Source organism: Drosophila willistoni, chromosome 3R, assembly GCF_018902025.1.
Source record: "Drosophila willistoni isolate 14030-0811.24 chromosome 3R, UCI_dwil_1.1, whole genome shotgun sequence".
In the NCBI taxonomy this organism is placed as follows: Eukaryota; Metazoa; Arthropoda; class Insecta; order Diptera; family Drosophilidae; genus Drosophila; species Drosophila willistoni.
The window spans coordinates 2,991,593-3,015,114 of record NC_061086.1 but is presented as its reverse complement, the minus strand read 5'-3'; the positions used below and the strand labels follow the sequence as shown (position 1 = coordinate 3,015,114).

At 35.9% G+C, this 23,522-nt stretch overlaps 1 protein-coding gene across 2 annotated transcripts in view; it reads right to left on the bottom strand.

Moving 5' to 3' along the window:
• The window catches only part of LOC6650606 (elongation of very long chain fatty acids protein AAEL008004), a 43,336-nt gene extending 19,997 nt beyond the window's left edge, over positions 1-23,339 (bottom strand). Inside the window, exon 1 of one of the 2 annotated variants that reach the window (XM_015176895.3) lies at positions 23,214-23,339. The gene's annotated coding sequence lies outside the window, so the exon portion shown is untranslated. The remainder of the gene's footprint in view (positions 1-23,213) is intronic. The other variant, XM_023180887.2, reaches the window with a different exon arrangement.
• Positions 23,340-23,522: the final 183 nt, after the last annotated feature.

The following is a 23,522-nucleotide window of genomic DNA, read 5'->3' as shown; positions in this document are numbered from 1 at the left end:
TTAATACAAAAGGACATTCCATGAATACAGCTAAGAATAAATTAAGTATCCATTTTAATTTTAAAGCTTGTCAAGGGTTTTTTAACACATTCTGTTAGCACCGGTGTAAATCATCATCTATTACCAGAAAATAATCGACAGCTGAGACAGTGAGCAAATGAGTCAATAAACAAGTGAGCAGCAGCTGCGAGCTAAACTTATCAACTGGGTGATCAACTGAACAATTAAGTAAACATATTCAATGCTTAAAAAGTGAGTAAATCGATGAGTTCAACAAAATTGAGTCGTTTCTTTCTGTTAACCAACAAGTTTCTTGGTAATTCTTAAAAATTAATATGAATGCCCTCTAAAGGCCTAAAGGAAAATCAGAAATTTATCAATGGTCGCTGTCCACCCATGTAAATCTGATTTACTTTATGATTACACGGTATCTAAATACATATCAAAGCATTCGAAATCTAAACACATACACATACACATAGAGGTTTTGTGTGTGTGTGTGTGTGGCAAAACGACAACAACGCGTAGTGCTAGCCCAACAAACTATTTCAAATAACCAATTAATATTGCATTATTACGTAACTGAAATGAACAATAAATAAATAAAATGCGACTTACAAAAAGAAACAGAAAAAGAAGAAGAAAACCTAAAAACCAAACGAAGTCAATTCAAACGAAACTGAGCATGCGCCAATGCCTTTTCCCTATTCGCTTTTCGATTTGGATGATGACGATCGGACTGTATGATTTCGTAAGGGGCCCCCACAATGCGTAGGGGAGGTGGATGGGTAGGTAGGTAGCTAGGTAGGTAGATAGGCAGGTAGCTAGTGGGCGTGGTTTGACTTGGAGCTGGTGGCCAATATTCTTTGGCTGTGGCTTGGGCATTACAATGTCAAAACTAAACATGTCAAGCGCGCGCCATAACCACTTGTGTCATCGCAAATGCTAACGGTTAATCAACCACGTATATACGAAAGAGAGAGAGAGAGAGTGAGAGCAAGAGAGCAAGATAGAAAGAGACAAAATTTACATCTCAACCTTGGATCGCCGAAAGAAACTGTCCACAGAGGTGTGTGGCACACCAAACTCAAGTCAGTCAAGTGGCTGGGTCTCTGGGGCTATCACTGGTGGCTATGCTTTGGGCGCTTGTGTGCCAGCGCATATAAATCGATTAATAAGTTTCGTAAATGAAATGCCATTATCAATCAAAGGCGGACGATTGCGTTGTCCGATGACGCTGCGCCTGCGCAACTTTAACTCGAAATTCAACTCCAGCTTCAGCTTCACTAGGCACTTCCACATAGACAGCATCACAATTAAAATTAGCTTAATTTAACTAGCGTTTCACCGCCTTGTTGCCTCGTTGCAATGAAATATTGCATTACCCTATCTAGTGGTGGGCGGCTGTGGCTGTGGCTGCCGTCCAATTAGTTAATCATCATCTCTTTAATTATAATCATACTCCTAATGGGTTATAAGTAAGCCATAAGCGTCCACATACTAAATTGCCTAGGCCAATGTCTGGTCGGACGGTCGTTCGGTCATATATATGTACATATGCATTCTGCACATGTGCCACGGTCACCTGGAAATGGAGTCAAGGGCAAACGAATTGTACAAACGACAAAAATCACGAAAATTCATATGTATGTACCTGCAGGTAGCTAAAAAATCACTCACGAGTTGACTATCAAAGTTTTCTTTTTTATTTCCAGCCAAACACGTACATGAACACGCATTTTTCTTGTTATTCTCATTAAACTGTAAATATGTTTGTGGCTTGACGTTATTTATCGCAATTTGAAGCGTACAGGACGTGGCCATTAAGTGATTTAATGTCTCAATAGATCAATTAAAAATCAAAGACAAGAATAAAAACTTAAAATTGGTAATACCTAAAAATCGGGTTTTTAATATATTTACCTATCAGCAGATTCATGAAAAACAAACAATTATGGTAAATCAATTTTCAATTAAATGCTTAAGACTGGGAAAATATTAAACAAAAGCCTGCGAAATATATTATATATATATATATATTATATATATATAAAAGTCATAATATTGCCCATCCAAAAGTTCAGTTGAAAATCTATTAATTAATTGTGCCTAACACAAACAAACCAAATCCTTATGTGTTGGAGACTACTTCAAATATGAAATGTAAAACCCAAATCGAATTTTAAACCAGAGGGCCGGGGCTAACTTTAACCGCGTCAAAGTTTGTATACCCTTGCAAGGCACAGTCATTAATAGTTATGCTAAACTGAGAAATATAAATTTTTATGACAATTGCTTCAAAAGTAACGAAGTTATTGACAAAAGTCACTGTTTTCGACCGACCATTCCTAGGGGAGCTATATGATATAGTCACCCGATCTTGATCAAATTTGGCATAGTCGTTTATATGTGTAATAAATAAATAAATATTCAATTTCACGACAATAGCTCAGAAAATAACGAAGTTATTGAGAAAAGTCACTGTTCGTGACTTTGTCATTTGTATGGGAGCTATATGATACAGTGGTCCGATCCGGCTGAATCCGAGATATACAAACTGTGCAGTATATACAAGCCCACATGCAAAATTTCAGCTCTTTAGCGCTTACGGTCTAGGAGGAGATCGCTTCGATCCAGACGGACTGACGGACGGATGGACATAGCTATTTAAACTCGTCTCGTAGTGCTGATCAAGAATATATATACTTTATATGGTCGGAGATGCTTCCTTCTATGCGTTGCACACCTCTGACCAAAATTAATATACCCTTTTTGCAAGGGTATAAAAATCTCAATACATATTCAGGTAACCGTATCCCTGAAAAACTGCATTTCTGCAGTATATAGACAGTAAAAAATTTTTTGCGATATGACCCATAATAAAACGGTTGTAAAAATTCGTGAAGTGTACGATTTAGTTTTAAAGACCGTGTGTTTAGACTGAGACTAAAGTTATAAGTTTCCTTATCTCCCAGGCCACTCCTTTGAATCAGTCTCTGATCCGATATGATTACTGCGTGGATTATTGAGACAATCAGTGTAGTCCGAGTGAGAATGAAATGAAATGGGTCAAAATTGGAAACACTATAATCACGGACACGTTTCACATGAAAATCTATAACATTAACTTGGAAATCATTGCCATAATATGGTAGAAATAAGCTTAGGCCAGGAAGAAGTTAAATTTTCTCGAACTATTAGTCAAAGTGAAAGTCCTTAATCTAAACAAAGTGGATAATTATGAGGGAGACGATTTAAATAAGTGAAATTGAAGTTGATATTATTAAATGCACTTAAAATGGGAATCGTTAAGAATTTCAAAACAATTGTATTTCAATGCATATGTCCAGCTAAAAGGTGATGTTTTTTTCGGTCCCGGAACATTTGGATATCGGGACAATACATTAAAAAATAATAGCCATTTGGAATCCTTTTTCTTTAGAGACTTACTTTAGAAATTACTAGTTATATTATCTTTGAAAATATGATAAACATAAACATTTGAACTTGGCGATATTATTTTAGATAACCATTAACTTATTAGTAAGATGTCTTTATGTTTATGTTTTCCATCGTAATAGATCCTTAAACTTCATCTCCAGGACACTATATTAACAAGATTGCCAAACAAATCTCTGGAAGGATACGACGACTTATCGGTAGAGCAATTACCAACAAATCTATTCGTGCTGGATACACGAAATATATAGTATATATAATAATTGTGGGTATTCAAGATATTAAAAATATTTAATAAAATTTTTTAAAATTTGACCACCCTTTAATAGGTTTCACAAAGTCCTCGATAGATGAGTTGTCTAAGTGGCCCACCCATTTAACAAAGAGATTTATGGTTTATCAAAGACGAATGCCATAACTATATCTTATACTGACAATAATAAGAATAATAAATGTTTAACAAGATTAAATATTTTCATATTATTAGTACCACAGGGTAATTAAATTTGGAACAACAGAAACTACTATTCCAGAGTGTTTGAACTTCCCTGTTTTCCATTTCCCTGGATAAAATGGTCTGCTTTTAATTGGAATGTGTACAATTTGTTTTCTGTTGAAATTCGAAAATGTATACGAGTCCTTTTGAAGATTAACTTGTGCGACGGGATTTGTCTGTTTTACTTAATTGAAGTGGCCAACAATAAGTTCAGTTTTAAATCGACATGCTAGATTTAACTTCCGACCACTCTCCAGTGCTATTCACACTATTAACTAAATCTGTTGACAAGCCTAGGACCCGGCGGATAGAACAACTAGTAACGAAAAGAGACGTCTAAGAAGAGAATAGCAGATTACTCGCTCACCAGCAGCAAAACTTCGCCTAAGGCATGCCAATCGCAACCTCTCCAAGGCGTTAAGCCAGGAGGAAAGCTGGGCTCAAAGGAAATTCATAGAAAAGCTCAGTCCAACCAGCACTAAACATCCTCTGTGGACAGCCCACCCAACTTTAAGCGCTCGTACAGAGACCGATAAGGAGTCCAACTGGTGGATGGGCCCGCAGTGACGAAAAGAGGGCATCCGTATTTGCCACACATCTTAAAATAGTTTTCCAGCCAAATCCAACATCAAACTCATTTAAAAACCACTTAAAGCCGAAAAAAGCCCCTGGCCATGACCTAATTACACCGAAAATGATCCTAGAACTCCCTATCATCGCCATACAATGCATCTGCAAACAGTTCAACGCTATAATAAGAATTGGCTACTTCCCAAGAGAAAGGAAAAGGTCCACTATCATCATGATTTCTAAAGTGGGAAAGGACAAAACCCAGCCATCATCCCATAGGCCAATTAGTTTGCTGCCATGTCTTTCGAAGCTTTTTGAAAAGGTCCTGCAGATCCGACGAAACTCATTTCTGGCATTGGAGAACACAATCCGTTCAAACCAGTTCGGCTTCCGCGAAAAACACGGGACATTTGAACAAGTCAATCCAATAACATCCGAAATACGAACAGCATTCAAACTAAAAGAATACTATCTTTCTCATTGTTGCCCAGGCTTTGGATAGAGTTTGGCTGGAGGGTCTAATGTTCAAAATCCGGCAAAAACTCTGCCGGTACACCCACAAACTCAGGGAATCTTACCTTTACAATAAGAAATTCGCTGTAAGATGTAATGGCTCCGTCTCGGATGATTTTGAAATCAATGCTGGTGCACCGCAAGGCAGTGTATTCGACCCATTGCTCTACCTGCTGTACACTGCAGACTTAACAACGAGTTTAGGACTTAAACCGTCCACTTTTGCCGATGACACGGCAATCCTCAGCAGATCCAAAGGCCCAGTACAAGCCTTTGCAAAATTAGAGGAACACCTCAAGGTGGTAGAGGAATGTCTAGCAACCTGGCGTATCCGGGTCAACGACCAGAAATGTAAACATGTCACATTTACGCTTAACAGAAGAAACTGTCGAGCTCTAATGCTAAACAACGTACCAGTTCCTCAAGCCGATGTCACTTGCCTTGGCATCCACCTAGACAGAGGGCTAAATCACAGCTTAAATTGAAAGCGAGTAGCTAACATTGGATCATCAATGCTCGCTCCCCTCTACGTATGGAGTATAAAGTCCTCCTATACAACTCCGTACCAACCCAATAATAAGTGATTAGGGCCGCCCAGGATTTATCTTAAGTACTACACTAAGAAAAATATCTCAAACTTGTTGTTAGGATCTAATTTAAGAGTAGTCTCAACAAATATAATAAACGTTAAAAAAAAACAAAAAATCTATATCAGGATTTTTGGATTATCCTCATGGCAAAGGTTTTTGGGAGGATTTCAAAGTTGTCATTGTTCATAAATGGGCGACCGGCAAATTAAACTTATTGTCAAACTTGGTGAATTTGTTGCCCCGTCGCTTGGGTGACTTCATCTCATTTAGATAAATTCCTACACTTTACTTTAATTAGTTCAGTTAACAAATATCGACTTCTCACATATATAAAGCGATTGTTTTAAGCCAATAATTGCAAGAAACCAGAGAGCCGGGGCTAAATTTGACCGCGTTAAAGTAATACAATCTTAGCATAGGAAACAATGAAGTTATTGATCAAAGACAATAGCTCAGAAAATACCGAAGTTATTGTGAAGTAACTTAAGAAGGGTATAAAAACATTGTGTTTTAGATAATCAAAGTCCAATACTTATTAAAAATATCAAAGAAGCTAACTTCGGCTATGCCGAAGTTTATATACCCTTGCAGTATACTTGGCAATAATATTTTTCCTTTTTGAAATTTCTTTCCCTGCAACTCAATTCATCAATACACAAACAAAATATTATTTCTCTTTTTACCACAAGTTTTTCTTCTTCCATCATTTTCTAAGCAAAGCACGGCACGCATACACATACAGTTCATGTAGCGTTGCGTCTGTGTGTGTATGCAGCGCTGCCGGCAGCGTTTGAACCGATTTATATTGACTGTAACTTGTGTTCTATTTATCGGATCAGATTCAAATTTTGGGATCTGAGATTTTATATCTATTACTATCATATTGGTAAATTTCATGGGGATACTCCAATTTTTGCAAAAATGTTTCTTCTAGAGCTATATGATATAGTGGTCCGATCCCAAAGATTTTCATACTTTATCTCACCCGGGTAAAAAAAAGCTCCCAAAAAAAATGTCATCCCGATAGCTCTTAAGATGGCTGAGTAAAACGCGTACGCACCGACGGACAGACGGTCAGACGGACAGACGGACATGGCTATATCGACTTAGCTTCTCATGCTGATCAAGAATATATATACTTTATGGGGTCGGAAACGTCTCCTTCTGTGCGTTACAAACATCTGACCAATTTTATAATACCCTCTGCAAGGGTATAAAAACATAATTTTACAATAAATAATTTGCCGATAATAGAAATTGGTTATTTCTCGAAAAACTTGATAGTTAACCTGCTCACCTTTTATGCACTTACCCAAGAATCTGTTAGTAAATTTCATTGAAAAGATACTTCCCAAACTCATTTGATTTTGCACCGATTTTATGTCTCACCCAATGCTACTCGCCTTAATTGAGTGAATCAATCTTGAGGGAGCAAAATAAATATTGGTGCGCATTCGTTAATTCCCAGATAAAACCATTGTGACAATGCATACACTTTCTATTTTCAAGATGGAATTGTGTCTGGATTTCCTGCATTTTATGACCAAAAAGACAAAAAAACGGAAAGCAGCAAAACAGCTTTTCGAAATGTCTGCTGATAGGTCAACTCTCAAATTGCAGCATATAATGAGCGGTTTTTCAAATTCAAAAACCAAAATACTTATGACAAAATACTTAACAGATCTCACAACCTCACAATTATTTGGCGGTGACAGGCATACATTCACACTCACACAGCTATCGCAACTCATTACCAAAGGAACTATGATTCTTTTGGCCATCAAAATAACACACACAACAAGCTTACTGCAAATGATTTCATTAAATATGCAGCAAAGGCAAGACCGGTGGCCAAAACCGAATGTAAACTATTCAAATTGGATTCGAGACCGCTGCTGGGCTGTACTCAAAGTACTCACCTGTGCAATTGCACAATGGGCGTCGAAACCAAAAAAAAAAAGACAAAAACCAACCAAAGAAAGAAAGAAAGAAAAAAGCAAAACAATACATAAAGCCACCTTTCAAATTGAAGGCTTAGTTAGCTAATGTGTGGTAATGATAATGATTAAGCTTGGCAAATAAACCAAATGCCAGATATGCACAAGCCCATGGCCCTCAGTCGTGGAAGAAGCGAAAGTGTGATGGTCAGTAAATGTGACCATGGCTTTCCAAATGGTTCACTCGTGTCACACGCCTGTGGCCAAGTGACTACTTGTTCTATGCCCATTAAAATGGGCACTTACGGGAGTAACAGCTAATAAAACTTTTAGTTTAGCCATCAAATATTTGAGTCCAAACAAGTTCTAGAGCCTGTAGAAACGCGTGAAATTTGGCTAAAAATTAAGCGCATTTGATAATGAGAATCTCATATAGCCAACATGTATGTACATACATACATATGTTAATATATATCTATATATGTATATGTATATGAATGTGTTTGTATGCCGGACACGCCCAACAATGTAGACCAGCTGTTTGACTAACTACCGGACAGCAAAAGGCAAACATCTAAAACCGAACAAGCTAAAAATCAAATTCACTCATGCGTTACGATTTCGCAATTGCCAAACAAACACAAAGGCTAACACACGGAATTCCAGCTTAAGATCATGTCAACCTGTTGGCTACCTTAACCATTATTCCCAAAACAGCATCCAGTTCCAAACCACGAAAGTCAGTAAAGAGGTTTGCTCAATTCTACAAATGTCTAAATCACTTATTCATCCGAATGAATGCTAGCCAATGGTTTTATGTATCTGAGCCTTTGAATAAATAGGTACACCAATTCATTCTAGAATTTAGACTCGACGATGGTTTTGGCATACTTTCGACTTGAAAAATGAAGTAAGTAAGTCGTCTCGCCGACTTAGGTATACCATACACCAGTAAAAAAAAATATTTCAATTTTATAACAAATTTACGTATTTTAAAAAAATTCTCTTCACATGCTTTTTACAAGCATATCACACTATCTCGCTCACCCAACCATATGAGCACACTAGCGACACCACCAGCCAACGGCCAACTCTGGCCAAAAAACGTTCATATGCATAACTTGGCTACTTTTTGTCCGATTTTGATCAAATTTGGTGTTTTGCTGGATATTAGTATCAAATTTAAGTGTGACAAACTTGATTGGATAAAGTAAAAAAATAACGGGAGATAATCGAGTTTTTTTAAATTGGGTGAAATAAACTTGATCACTTTACATACTACACGAGTCTATATACCAAATTTGGCTTTTTATAGTCTCCGAGATCTGCGTGTTCATACGGACAGGCGGACGGACAGACGAACGTTCGGACGGACGGACAGACGGACATGGCTAGATCGACTTGGCTGTTGATGCTGATCAAGAATATATATACTTTATGGGGTCGGAAAGGTTTCCTTCTGTCTGTCACATACATTTTGGCGACTTTAATATACCATTTCACCCTATAGGTGTATGGTATAATTATGGATTTTATGGAAGTGTTAATATCAGACATAAGAACGGTTAATATGCTTGACATTTATTGCATACTTTAAGGCATCAATTGAAAGCGGAAAGCATCAATTGAAAGAGATACTTGGCATTTAAATATGGATAATCTCCTTAAGCTGAATCCAAAAAGACTACCTACAAACTTTATACTGAATATAATCATATATTAACATGATTCAACCAAGTCTATGTGGGATCTGTATAGTTAGGTCATTAAAGGTAAATCTTTAAAACGTTGAAACGTATACATTTTAGCATTTACTCGCGACAATGGCTACCTACTAGAGCCAATATGCCTTGAGCAGTCGACTAATGAGATTTGCAGGGTGCACACAAAAATTTATGTATGGGAAAATGGTAAGTTTTTAATGGAATTACGATTTTTGTTTTTTTGATAATTAAAAGTGCGAGAATATAATTGAAAGTTTATTTAAAATACATACTAAATGGGGAGACGCGGCCGTCCCACGAATCGCGCAATTGCTGGCAAAATTTATCCGAATAAACAGGCAATGTGAATAGTTCAAGGTAAGCAAAGTTTATATGAAGAGGGCCCCCTTATGAACACACACTTACCCATTCTCTATAGGTATGTAGATGCATATACATGTACATATATTTATTTGTCTATGAGTATTCTCTGAACATCCGACGTAGTATTTGCCTAAAGTAGTGTACCTTTAAGGTTAAATATTGGTCAAGTTGTCTGTTGTTTTGATTTTCCCCATTGTTGAATATTTTGGCCATAAATTGGTTAATGCAATCACTTGGATTGGATTGGGAAATATTTTGCGAGTGCCCACTCACACGTAATTGTCAATAGTTAGTGGGCGCGGACACTTCCCTCAATAAGTGCCAACATCTATCGCACGTGTCAAAGATGAGAACGTTAATTAACCGAGAACGCTAACTATTAAAAAATGCCAATGCAATTTCCTGCAAATCAATGGCTCAATCTGTGAGTTAACAACAAAAGTAACGTCGTCATGTCTATCGATTAGTTTAGTTATAGTATAAACAAAATGCCATATAATAGTGAGAAAATTATAGACATCAGCAAAAGTTGTTTTTCAGTCAGTCGCAAGTCAAGCTGCAAAGGCGGGACCCCCATCTAAAGCTAGGATCTTGTGAAGATAATGATTTCTATCATTTATTAACGCCCCTTTGCACACCTGATTGTGGTCCAATCTTTTCAAATTCAACATGTATTTAGTATAATGCTAACAACCTTTTGTTAACTAAGTTAGGTAGAGTTTTTTCTTCTTTTTCATCTTTTACTAAATAGACTACGACCCTTTTGTAATTTAAGTCAAACTTTGCATTTAAAGCGGATCGGGGTAAATCTTCAAAAGAATAATATTTTAACAGCAACACAAATGAAGTAAGTAAGTCGTCTCGCCGACTTTGGTATACCATACACCAGTAAAGCAAATATTTCAAGCATTTTCACATGCTTCTTACAAGCATATCTTAGTATCTCGCTCACTCAATCATACGAGCACCCTAGCGCCCCCACCAGCCAACGGCCAACTCCGGCCTTATGGAAAAACGTTTATATGCATAACTCGACTGTTTTTTATCCGATTTTGATCAAATTTGGTATTTTGCTAGATATTAGTATTAAATTTAAGTGTGCCAAATTTGATTGCATGAGGTAAAAAAATACGGGAGATAATCAAGTTTTTCAAATTACGGGGGCGGAAAAGGGCGTGGCAAAATTTTTATACATACAAAATGTGTGCATTTACTAAGCGAATATACATACCAAATATGGTGTCTTTAGCTGGAACAGTTTTTGAGATAAACGCTTTTTTTTTAATTGCGTGAGCGGAAAGGGGCGTGGCAAAAATTTGAAATAAACTTGATCACTCTACATACTACACGAGTCTACATACCAAATTTGGTGGCTCTAGCTCTTACAGTCTCCGAGATCTAGGTGTTCATACGGACAGACGGACAGACGGACGGACGGACGGACGGACGGACAGACGGACATGGCTAGATCGACTCGGTTGTTGATCCTGATCAAGAATATATATACTTTGTGGGGTCGGAGATGCTTCCTTCTGCCTGTTACATACATTTTGGCGACTTTAATATACCATTTCACCCTATGGGTGTATGGTATAAAGAGGTAATCAGGTTGTCTCTTCGCACATTCCAAAAATTAATAAGTTCTGTTATTAGCAGACTTTGCTAAATATCTCCAGAATTGCAATGGCCTAACAATATCTTTAATGCTAAAACTAGTTGGGAATTGCAACTAAATAAAACGAAACCAGATGGCTAACTTCGACTCCCCCAAAGTTTGCAAGTTTATTGTGTTAATCTTTCCTTACCTATAGCCGTCAAAATGAAAAAGTTTTATCGAAAAAGCCTAATGTTTGCGAAAGAAGGGCCTACAATCTTAGCATTGGAAATAACGAAGATATTGATCAAAGTCACTGTTTTCCACCAATCGTTCCTATGGGAGCTATATGTCACATGATCTCTATTTTTAAAGCAATCGTGTCAAAAGTAACCGTTTTTGTCCGATTGTTCCTTTGGAAGCTTTATGATATATTCACCCGATCTTGATCAAATTTACCACAGCCTTTAACAGGTTATGTTAAATTGAGAAATATACATTTTTATGACAATTGCTTAAAAAGTAACGAAGTTATTGACAAAGTTACTGTTTGCGAATTATCGTTGATATGGAAGCTATCCCAACATCAAAGAGTATTTCCGATCAAAATTATTTTTCGGTCTGTTCGTTCATATGGAAGTTGTATGATATAGTGCCCTGATTTTGAAGAAATTTGCCGCAATCATTAACCATTATATAAGACTAATAAATGGTCATTTTTTGACAATTATTTGAAAATTGAAAAACTTTATTCAAAACTTGGCTTAAGTCGGCGTCAGATCAATAAATCAGGCAAACTTATATGCTCTTTATTCATAGATATCACAAAAGGTAATCAAAAAACATGAAATTCTTTGGACTTTGCGAAAGAAGTTACAATTGTAAAGGCCTTACCAAATCTCCAATGCTCAACTGAAGATTCCGAGGACCATCAAAACTAGATTTTTATAATAATTTTTATACCCTTGCAGAGGGTATTATAAAATTGGTCAGATGTTTGTAACGCACAGAAGGAGACGTTTCCGGCCCCATAAATATATATATATATTCTTGATCAGCATGAGAAGCTGAGTCGATATAGCCATGACCGTCTGTCCGTCCGTCTGTGTAAATCAACTTGACGCCCCCATCTTAAGAGCTATCTGTATGAAACTTGACATTTTATCTACTTATAGCCCGGAGCAGATAAAGTATGAAAATTGTCAGGATCAGATGTAGAAATTGGAGTATCTCTAGGAAATTCACTGATATGATAGTTTTAGATATAAAACATCAGATCCCGAAATTTCAATCAGATTGGATAAATATAACACAAGTTATAGTCAATATAAATCGGCTTTACTACGTCATTGCTTGAAATCCATACAGCAGCTGAGCACACACACACAGATGCGACACTACTTAAACTGTATGTGTATGCGTGCCAATCGCAGTATGCAGCATGGGAAAGAAGAAGATAAAGAAATGGAAATTATATTTGGAAGGTTTTGTCTGTGCATTGATGAATTGATAATACAGTAAAAGAGTTTGGAACATGTAAAAATAATATGGCCAAGGACTGCAAGGGTATATAAACTTCGGCCCAGCCGAAGTTAGCTTCTTTGATACTTTTAATTATACCATACACCCATAAGGTGAAATGGTATATTAAAGTCGCCAAAATGTATGTAACAGGCAGAAGAAAGCTTTTCCGACCCCACAAAGTATATATATTCTTGATCAGGATCAACAACCGAGTCGATCTAGCCATGTCCGTCCGTCCGTATGAACACCTAGATCTCGGAGACTGTAAGAGCTAGAGCCACCAAATTTGGTATGTAGACTCGTGTAGTATGTAGAGTGATCAAGTTTATTTTAAATTTTTGCCACGCCCCTTTCCGCCCCCGCAATTTAAAAAAAGCGTTTATCTCAAAAACTATTCCATCTAGAGACACCATATTTGGTATGTATATTCGCTTAGTAAATGTGCTCATTTTGCTTTTGTAAATATTTTGCCACGCCCCTTTCCGCCCCCGTAATTGGAAACTCGATTATCTCCCGTAATTTTCTACCTTATGCACTCAAAATTGGCACACTTAAATTTAATACTAATATTTAGCAAAATACCAAATTTGATCAAAATCGGACAAAAAACAGTCGAGTTATGCATATAAACGTTTTTCCATAAGGCCGGAGTTGGCCGTTGGCTGGTGGGGGCGCTAGGGTGCTCGTATGATTGAGTGAGCGAGATACTAAGATATGCTTGTAAAAAGCATGTGAAAATGCATTTGTTTAATAAAGTTGAAATATTTGCTTTAGTGGTGTGTGGTATACCTAAGTCGGCGAGACGACTTACTTCATTTTAATTACTTTCAAAAAGTTATAAATCTAAAAAAAAAAAAAGTCTTTTTTTTCGATACGTTTCGAGCTATGACATAGACATTTGATTAAGCTGTCCGCAGGGTATAGAAACTCTTATGCAAAATGCATACTACTTGATTTTAATATTATATTATTATTAGAGTCGTTATCAGTGTTACAATAAAATAGGTCTTAAATGTGAATAAGTGCTGTAAAAACGAAGAGTTTCAATAAGAATTGTGAGTTTTGGTCTTGTAAGCAATATATCTTCAGATAAAATAAGTTTTTCCAAACATTAATATTTTCTTTAAAAAGAATATTTTGCTTAAGCGTGTCTTGAGAATTCCATGTACCTACATACATATAAGGGTTTTCAACCACAAAGTGTGAAATGCCTAAAAACATATTGAAACAATTATTCTAACAATTAACCTTTGCTTAGTGTTTTTTTTTTTTTGTCGAGTAAATTAGACTTTTATTGCATTACTTTTTTGCTGAGGACAACACGCTAATGATCAGCAGTAATTGCAATGCTGGAAATGCACTATCATTTGTGAGCACAATTGTTAAAATATTATTTTTCTTAATTTTGTTTTTGTGTTTGTGGCAATTAGGCACTTGAAATGATGTAAGGTCAACGGTTAGGCTCATTTTTCACCACCTGAAGCATCCTCAAGGTAACTCTCTGCTAATAAGTTACTAATCTGTGTGCAAACTCGGCTATAGAGAATGGCCGACCTATATACTCGTTTATATAAGATGTGTGTGTATATGTACATCTCGCGAATCAGACAATAGAGTTAATGCCAAAAAGTCAGCACAACCGGCCAAGATCGAAAGCCAGACAAAGACAATGTCAAAAGAGTACTATATAAGTATAATATTTGTATGCTTCTTTTAGGTTTTTCATTATGAGCAAATGTATGTACATATGTATATATATGTATGTACATATGTAGTATATAGTATGTATTGTATTATTGTGATAGTTGTTGTTGGTTTTTGACAACTTAATCAACGTCTTCGAACTATGTGATCTTCGTCTCATTTTCAGCCGCATTTCAATGTCAAAATCTTCAAGTGAGAAGTTTTTGTTATTTCCTTTTGTTGACAGATTTATAGCAAGTTAAATGAACGCAGAATGAACATACATATGTATATACATACATATATTAAATGCGGTTACCAAAAAGGTATCTTTTGCACAATTACCTTTTTTTGTTTTCGTTCAACTAATTTGAGCATAAGCACTTACTTTATTTTATTTCAATTTTTTGTTTTCCTCTTCTGTTTTCATTTGCGCACTTATCAAGGCCCGTAAAAGGGTCAATGTCACGGACATGCTTTGACGGAAGTCATTCAACTGATTTAATAAATAACAAGTATGTAACTAAACATAAATATATCACTACGGTAGTTGACATATGTATATGTATGTATGCATGTAATAACTCTTAACTAAACTGATGACTTAAATATATGCTTTGTTACAGAACAATTACATCGACTTTAGCCTTACATATCTTGCCATAAATACAGTAAAGAAGCTGTTAAGACTGTTTGTCTGAAGAGTTGTATTCCTGTAACTATTTAACTCTCTTCTACAAAATTGAAGGTAATTTGATCACAGATTAAATATATCGTACGACAAATTTGTAAAAAAGGCAAATGTTGCAGTTTTCCACCGTTTTATATTATAGATTTGGAATCCAGGGTTTTCATAAGTGGTTTAGGATGCAACATGTACATATCTACTAGATATTATCTAGAACCATTACACAAAAGTTTAGTCCTTTGCCATTGCCTCAAGGACAAATCTTTCAGTCAAACTAATACCACGTAGTTTATATTCTTTTTAATGCTATTTTCTGCGTCTACAAATTTGGGATCATTAAAAATATTGGTCAAATAGGCTAAACGGTTGGCTCACTGTGTTCACAAAAATATGTCAGGGTTAAGATACTTTTTCAACCCAATCAGGAGTCGTTGTTTTTCGTGTCTTTCTTTTGTTCTATATCTGCCATAAAATTTGGTATTGCTAATAAAAATTGACACGGCCGTACCAAACTTCGGCTTTTTAAAAAATGTGTTATGTTTTCTTTTTTAACAATAAGCTAATTTCGTTAATCATGAAATGGGAGTGAAATTTGATCAAAATCGGATAAACTAATTATATAGCTGTCATATACGCATACAAAATATGAAGTAAATAAGTCGTCTCGCCGACTTTGGTATACCAGGTGAACAAACATTTTAAATTTCGAACGCCAAATGTATGTCTATTAAATTCGTTTTACATGTCTCACTCGCTCTCGCTCACTCTCACAAAAACAAACGAGCACTCTAGCGCCACCACTAGCCTACGGCCAATTCCGCCCTTAAGGATCGCCTCATGTTTCTAGTCCGATTGTAATAGAGTTTGGTAGGTTGGTACATATTAATAGGGCTAATTAGTGTGCTGAAGTTGGGTAAATTATGAAAGTAGGCGTGGTAGAAATTTTTAAAATTGTTAATCTGCACGCAAACAAATCTTCATACCAAATTTAGTGGTTCAAGCTTTGTTGGTTTTTCGAGGAAACGAGTTTTTTTAATTTTCGGGGGCGGAAGTGGGCGTGGCAAAATTGAAAAGAGCAAAATCTGCGCTTGTACTAAGCCAGTACACATTCAAATTTGGCGTCTATAGCTAGTATAGTCTTTGAGTATATCAGTTTTATGTATTTTGTGAGGTGTAATAAACTTGAACACCGTAGGCATTACAGGGGTCTAAGTACCAAATTTGGTGCTCTAGCTGTTATAGTCTTCGAGGTCTACGTGTTCATACGGACAGATCGATCGACTCGGCTGTTACACTTTGGCGACTTTAATATACCATTTCACCCTATAATCTAATTTATTTCGGAATACTTTCCAACATGAATTTACCAAGAGATTCCTTTTTGGATTCCAAAAAGTAGCCTCAACATCTACCACAATATTGGATGACCAAGGAGTGAGTACAAATATGAACAGAGAAGTGTGAAATTGTTCCTAAATGATAAGGCTTGTTTAGTATTGCGGATTCGTTAATGCTGAGGAGGAACTGTGTTCCTCTTATTGCTACAGTTCAGTGAAGCTTTCTCTCGGATATATTATGGAATTAAAAGAGAAAATCAAAGGACTGGAAGGAAAACAATCGGAGGTTGAACAGGAAAATGTCGAACTTAATATTGCGAGAATTGAAGATTTTGTCAGCAATGTGATTAATAAATTGAAAAATAAGATTGAAGAAGGGCAGCTAAAGATCAAAAACATTTTAAAAATAAAATTGAAGAATTACGGAAAATCGAAAAACAACAAATGGAGGAGATAGTGAAAAATTTGAAAATAGAAATATAAATTTTAAAAGTGAACTTGGCAAACGTTCTCTTACGAACTGCAGTTCGTAACTCCACGAAAAATTGCATCGCATCACCAAATCTGAACCCTATGAACTGTATATACAAATAGGATTCTTTAACGGAAGTGTCGGATTCGCGAGTTATGATAATTTTAGAATTGGTAATGAATACGAGAAATATGAATTAAAGTCGCTGGAGAATATAAAAGGACAATTTGAAACCATATGGGCTACCACTTAAGTTAGAAGATGAGTATCGACTCATATATCGATAGCCATGTCCGTCTGTCCGTCCGTCCGTCCGTCGTTTGCGTATGCGTTTTACTCAGCCATCTTAAAACTATCGGAATGCAATTTTTTTTGGTGCTTTTTTTTACCCGCACAACGGCCAACTCCGGCCTTATGGAAAAACGTTTATATGCATAACTCGACTGTTTTTTGTCCGATTTTGATCAAATTTGGTATTTTGCTAGATATTAGTATTAAATTAAAATGTGCCAAATTTGATTGCATAAGGTAAAAAAATACGGGAGAAAATCAAGTTTTTTAAATTATGGGGGCGGAAAAGGGCGTGGCAAAATTTTTATACATACAAAATGTATGCATTTACTAAGCGAATATACATACCAAATATGGTGTCTCTAACTGGAATAGTTTTTGAGATAAACGCTTTTTTTAAATTGCGGAGGCGGAAAGGGGCGTGGCAAAAATTTGAAATAAACTTGATCACTCTACATACTACACGAGTCTACATACCAAATTTGGTGGCTCTAGCTCTTACAGTCTCCGAGATCTAGGTGTTCATACGGACAGACGGACGGACGGACGGACAGACGGACATGGCTAGATCGACTCGGTTGTTGATCCTGATCAAGAATATATATACTTTGTGGGGTCGGAGATGCTTCCTTCTGCCTGTTACATACATTTTGGCTACTTTAATATACCATTTCTCCCTATGTGTGTATGGTATAAAAATTGTTGTAAAAAGAGTAATAATGTTTTGTATTGATTTATTGGGTTGCAGGGAAAGAAATTTCATAAAGTAAAAATATTATTGCCAAGGACTGCAAGGGTATATAAACTTCGGCATAGCCGATATTAGCTTCTTTGATATTTGTATACAATTTTTAGCTCAACATTATCGTTAACAGTTTAACAATATGGAATCAAACACCAAATATTTGGAAATTAAAATTAAATAAAATTAATATTATGAATGGAATTATAAAGCGAAAATGGATTTGACTCTGATTATTCAAATTATTATAAAATTTCATTCTTTTTTTTTGGTGTAGAAAAAGCTTATTGAGCTATTATATGTTAACCCGATCAATCCATGGCTTACAAGTATTATGGTCTTTCCAAAAAAGTTTGAAATTTAATTTGAACAAAATTTTGTATTTGTTCGTCCTAGCCAAACTTTAGATCAACATTAATTTGCCAAGAAAAAGAGATAACTAAATTACTAATTTATTTTATAGGAAAATAAATGCTAATGCCTATCGTACACAATAGAATCAAAAAAGACAGGAGCTAGCGTTAAGCCGGAGTAACTTTTGCCATTTTATCTTATGTTTTCATGATAAAAAAAATGAATGGATGATTCAAAATGGTTTAAATTATACCTATAAATTGAGTAGAAAAAGCTAAAACTTTCAGACTTTCTAAAAGCAGTTTAAATATATTAAGAGTAAATTTAGATAATGAGAAGTCATATCGTGAGAAAAGGCAAACGAAAAAGGTTTTAGATCTCAAAAAGAATTTTCAACTCCCTAAATAATATCTAAATTATCACAAGGGAAATATCACAATCACAGCTCATTGCCCCTGTGCAGGTAAGTGAATGTAAGTGATTGTTTAAGTAAGTACACGAATGTTAGTAAATATATGTATGTTTGTAGTGTCTTGGACCTATTCATTTCTATGCCAGTATTTTACAGTAGACAAAGTATTTTACGACGGGGCATTAGGTCAAATTGTTAACATATTGTTACATATTGCTGTAATGTCTATTTCTGCTGAAACTTAACTAATCGATTGCAAATTGCAAGTGTGAAAAGTAACAATTAGCCGATTTGAAAGTATTCATTTGGTAGAAGTGGATAATGCTAAACAACCAAATAAATAAATTCATCTTATTGCAAACTGTACGACCGATGATATAAAGGCAAGTTTTCTTTATTGTTAACACCTTATGTAGTCCTGATTGCTGGTCCAGCTGGTGCACCCTGCGTATGAGTAACGAACCAATGAGATGGGAAGGAGAACATGTGAGAACATTTTATGAGTAAAAAATAAACAAAGGAAAATGGAGTGGAAAATTACGTTCATAAATGCAGCAAAAATGCAAAAACTTCCTTAATTTAGTTAGCAATTTGTTTGCTGTAATTGAGTTTAGTGTTTTTTAATCACAATTTACATGTTTATAATTTAGTTGAAATGTGCAAATCATGTCATAGGTTAGCTAATTAAACTACCTTCCGCTCCCTCTCTCTCTCTCTCTCTCTCCCGCTCACTCTTTCTCTGCCTTTCTCTTTGTGCTCTTTGCGTATCTTTACCTAAGTATTGAGTTAGCCTGCTGACTGACTAATACACTGACTTTACTCACTGATCTGACATACACACAACATTTGAGGCAAAAACAAATCATTTATGGAAGATTTTGTAATGATCAATTTGTTGTTTTAGCTGATGTTGTTGTTGTTGTCGTCGCTGTTGCTTGTTCGCGCTTTGTTTGTGTTTAGCGCGCTAATTACGGCTATTAACAGGCAATATCTGTGGCCAACATACAATACATACACACAGACATATACAAACATACATACATATATGTATATATCTACAGATATACCTACATATGTATGTATCTTTCACTGTCTGAACATTTTGTATTTCTTGACGATTTTGTGAAATAGTAAATAAAGTGGGCCAACCAGAGCAATGAAGTTCAATCAGTTCCGAGTAGCAATCCAAATTTAATTATGCATACTTAGTTGCAATTCCATCATTATGCTTATTGATTAAATGATAATACGAAAGGAAATGTACACTCTACACACAGACACATACTAACACACCTTTTAAAGCTTTGGCAACATAGTCTGTCAACTGATTGTTGGAATTGCTGATCTGTCTGCTCCCGGTCTGGTCTATATGTATGCATCACACGTCCAAAACTCTGTTAATTATTTTTATTAGTCACAAAAAAAAAAAAATAAATAAAACCTCATCTGTCTGACAAATGAAATGATATATATTTACATATTGTAGCGAGGCATTTTCCATAATTAGTCAACAAGTAATACGAGGGCTAGTCATGGACTTTTTTTTGGGTTTTAATCCTACTCACAGTTGTTGGGGAGGAAACTTTCCCCCCACCAAACCGAGATTTCACTTCTAAAACTGATTTTATTTTAATATACAAGGATGGATTGATTTCATTCATCAAAATGATTAGCTTAGTCCGAACTGATTCATAGCCATAATATATTCATAATAAGTATATGGGAAAAGACTAGAGGTTCTTTAGAACTTAAACATCTAGTACTTAAAAGTTTTTCAAATGAATTTGAATCATTAATAATTTATTCAAATCAGTCTAAAGTTTTAGAATTTATATTTCGGTAAATATTATGATTTTATTGAATTGGACGTAAAGTGGCAAATTCCGATAGTAATAGTTTTAAATCAATATAGAACAATTCTCCTAATTGTTAAATTTAAATATTGACTCTAGAAAAACGATCTCAAAAACAATTTTTTGTATATTTATAAGACAAAATAACGCAAAAAAAAATATTTTTAAAACAAAATAACGCATAAATATTTAAAATATTTATAAAACATAAATATTATTTTTCGAATTTCAGTTTAATCGTTCATACATTGATTATCATTTACAATTAAACCAAATGTTTGTTAAAGTAATCAACCAACTTTCAATTTTTAAAATCTAAAAAAAAAATAAACATCAGCATCATCATTTGACAACGTTTCTTTTTTTTAAACTTTAGTTCCCTTAATAAAATTACTTGAATTAGTTTCGGTTTCCATATATGTATATCTAAATTTTACATTGCTCATTTAGATCACTATTACAGTAGTACGATTTTTCTACATTTCCATTTTATGCGACATTTTTTTTTTAAAAGTTGACTTTTCGATCGATGGTTTCTTTGGTACCTTTAGTGGTTTGATCCGTCCAATTATCATTCTTGATCTCAATTTAACAATAAAAAGCTTAAATCGTAATTTCTCAAGTATATGGCAAAAATTATGTGTATAAAAACATATTTTGACTTTAAGCTCAGTTAATGTTGACATTCTTAATTTCGGAGTGCTCAAAACTCTTTGAATGACCCTCGTCTACGTGCTTGATTTCACAACAGTCTGAGTGCAAAGTTCAAATGGCCAAAAACAAATATGACGTTTCAATTCTAAAATAATTATTTATTTATTTCCACCCATTCGGTCACGGCGTCTGAACAATCACCAGCTATTTCCCCTGAAATTGCTACAGTTTGAGAGCCATTGTCTATACCTGAGTTAGCTGTCATTCGGCATAGTTGTTTGTTTGGAGTGTTGTGTGTTATGCTTATCAATTAGCAAGCTCCATCCCCAAGCCCATTTCCAACTTTGGCCATTTGACGATGATGATGATGATGAGGAAACATAGCACTGGCAGATCCTGTTCTGTGTACACTTTTAGTACTATTTATAGAGAGTGAGCCATAACCAGCCGCGTGTAAGTCATACCCACGCGAAATAGTCAGTCAGTTCGTCGGCCAGTCACTCAGCGGAGTGACAAAGTGTTAAACATTTAAATGTTTGGGTAATTTTGTTCCACGACAGCTACCACCGATCGGGAGGCGGGCCTTAGATCTTCGAGTGCGATCACTGGGAAGCGGGCATGTGAGAATCGGTCTGTGTAATTCACTTGAAATGTATTCTACGTGCGCAGCATTCCCAAAAGTCCGACCAGCCAAAGGCACTCAAAATATAAGTGTATGGAATTTTTGTAAGCAAAATTCTCAGGTGATAATCGAAAAATTCCCAGACAAAGGAATTGACTTGAGTAAGAATGACTGAGGCGAGAACTGGATTTGATATTGAGCATCAATCTTGGCAATCACTTATGAAGGTCCTAGTATCTAGTAGCTAATCAAGTCCAACCAATTATCGTCACTTAATGGCCCTACACGGAAGTGGGGAATGGCACATGGAACTTTTATAATAAATTTCTTGAAAGTTGTTCCAAAAGTCGTGTAACAGAGAAGAAAAAACTGCAAAACAAAACCCACATCCCGGAAAAGGGAAAACAACGAGGCAGAACCCGACAGGTTTGAGGGGGCGGGGGGTAAGCATTCATAATGTTGTCAGATGCTCGTCAATGCCAAGTCCAAGGTCGTGTCTGGCCAAGACGAGCTTAATGGAATATTTTTCCTACTTGCATTGATTCTGTTGCATCTCGTTATGTATCAGGTGGATGCACTGTATCCACATTAACACTAATTTGACACCTATTTTGTGTGGGCGGGAAGTGTACTCAGCAGGGTAAACAGAATACAACTAGCCAAGATTTGTTACCTTACCTGGCTTACTATTTTGCAAGAACAACAACAACAAAACTCGGAAAACTTGAATCCGAGGCGAATGTGAAATGCCCAAGAATTGGCAACATGGTAAATTGTGAAATTTCAAAACTTTAAAGTAAACCAAAAAAAAAAAAACAAAACCCGCTACATGTAAACACTTTAATTTTGTATACTTCGTGTTGATAAACTTCTTGTCATAGGGAAAATGATCACTTAAATTAATTAATGAAATTTTAATATAGTGGAGTTTAGCTTAGTGTGTGTGATTTCTGTGTGCGGGGTAATATTTGTCTTTATTATTTCTCGGGTTCAGTTACCAAAATTTATATTGCTGGCGTTGCCAGATCAATCGAAATATTGACAAACCCCCCTGCCAAATAAAAAAGAAAAAGAAACACCACATGTGAAATAATTGGTGCGTCGGCGGGTGGTGGGGCTAGGGGGGAAGCAAAACTTACCAACTCTAACTACATACATACATACTCAGTCACTCACACTGACACACACACGGGGAAAATGTTGGCAAATCACCGCGCAGAAACCGCACTCAGAAATTGCGCGATCTGGCTTCGAACTATTTCACAAATTTGTAATTGTTGCCAAAGAACTTTGTTAAAATAATTATTTTCGCAAGTGCACACACACTGCACATACCAATGCAGACTCACATACACCGCACACACACTCACAAACACGTAGGCACCGTTTCGTGGCGAATGCAAGAAGGAGAAACAAAAAGGAGAGAAGGAGAACCTCGTCGTCGAACGCGCGACTTCAACTTCTGAATGAAAACTGAGCTTGTCGAAAATTGTGCAGCCGATTAAAGCCAAAATCCGGGCTTTGGACGGAACCGCCAAACGTCGCTGCGCAGCAGCAGAACTTGGACCGAAACAAGCAAATGTTATGGGTGGGGTGTGGGTCGTAAGGGGGGTTTCTCGCGGCTTGGGGACTGTGTTGTGGCCG